At 42.8% G+C, this 1,522-nt stretch overlaps 1 pseudogene; it reads left to right on the top strand.

The window, feature by feature from the left end:
* Positions 1-363: 363 nt before the first annotated feature.
* LOC123947440 lies at positions 364-697 on the top strand (annotated as a pseudogene).
* Positions 698-1,522: the final 825 nt, after the last annotated feature.

Genomic DNA, 1,522 nt, shown 5'->3' with positions numbered 1-1,522 from the left:
GTCTTGTCCCTCGACAATTCCTGCACCGAATTGAGGGCTCTGTGCACAGCGGGGGCTCTTGAAATGGAGTCAGTAAAGTCCACATGGAGCGAGAAGTCCAAGTCCTCTTTAGCAAATTGGATAATCACAATCAAAATTCTCACTTTACCATTCTCCCTTCTTCACCAAGAACTGCTTTTTTCCCCACATCATCATAATCATCAATCAGCATTTACTGAACATTACTAAATAGGGTGGTGTTCCGGTGCTTGATATGACAGCAGGTCCTGCCACCAGGACACATGACAGATACATTTAAAAATATGCAGACGGGGCCGCTGGGTGGCTGGGCCAGCGGCTGCGGCGGTACGAAGCACGCGCTCGGGGTCCCGGTCGCGAGGAGGAGGAGGATGTGGCGCGCGGAGGGGAAATAGCTGTCGAAAATAAGCCGGAAGAGTGTTTCCCAAAGTGTATTCTGCGGAACTAACACCTACTGTGTTCTCAACACCGTGCCACCTCTAGAAGATGATCATGGGAACAGCAATAGTAGTCATGTAAAAATCTTTTTACCGAAAAAGCTGCTTGAATGTCTGCCGAAATGTTCAAGTTTACCCAAAGAGAGGCACCGTTGGAACACTAATGAGAGATCGTGATGCAGGCGTCCTTTTGGATTTCTTTTTAATAATGTGTGACCCTTCACCTTTGATCCCCTGACCTGCATTACTTTGGTAACCATTTCATTTTTTAATTTAATTTCATTTTTTAATTTTGTAATTTAAATTTCATCTGTAACATTTCATCTCTCCAAGTGTAACACGCTGATTTCCTCAAATAGAGATACCCCTTTGAGCGATAAATTTACAAAATGCTGTCTTCATTTTCTGTACTAAAATTCATTTCAGTTTTTAAAATTAAAAAAAAATTATGCAGACAGTATTAGGAGAGCATGCACTCTGGGTTGCAAAGGTCTGGGTTTAAACCTAAGCTCTGCCTCTTTCCAGTCATGAGATATTGGACAAGTTCTGTAACCACTCTGTGCCTCTGCTTCCTCATCTTTGAACAGAGAAAACAAAAGTCCCTACCACACAAGGTTGATGTGATTAAATTAGATGATGCACAGAGATCACATAGTGAAGTGCCTGACACATGGTAAGCACTCAAGGAGGCGGCTATGGAAGAGAGCAGAAAAGTGGCATGATTTAGGGAGATAAATCTCTCAGCGGAGGTTAGGATGGTTACGAGGGAGAGAACTGAAGGAGGGAAGACCTGTTAGGAAGCGTTTTCACAACAATGAAGCAAAGTCAGGGACAGCCCAAATCAGAGCAGAAGGAAATAATAACGCTTCATATTCTTGGAGACTTGTCCTTCTAGAAAGACCTGGAGCCACCAGTGTCATTCAAAAGCTGTATATGAGAAGAAAAGGCCAAGAGAGTTGGTGTTATTTAGGCTGAAGAGGCCTAAAAAGTATGAAGTATTTATAAACCCATTAGCAGATATTACCTGGAAGCTCAACTTTCCAAATCTTGATAGAGATAGACAGACA

The sequence above is a fragment of the Meles meles genome, chromosome 7 (assembly GCF_922984935.1).
Source record: "Meles meles chromosome 7, mMelMel3.1 paternal haplotype, whole genome shotgun sequence".
NCBI lineage: Eukaryota > Metazoa > Chordata > Mammalia > Carnivora > Mustelidae > Meles > Meles meles.
The sequence above is the reverse complement of the archived record's forward strand: the minus strand, read 5'-3'. Positions and strand labels throughout refer to the sequence as shown.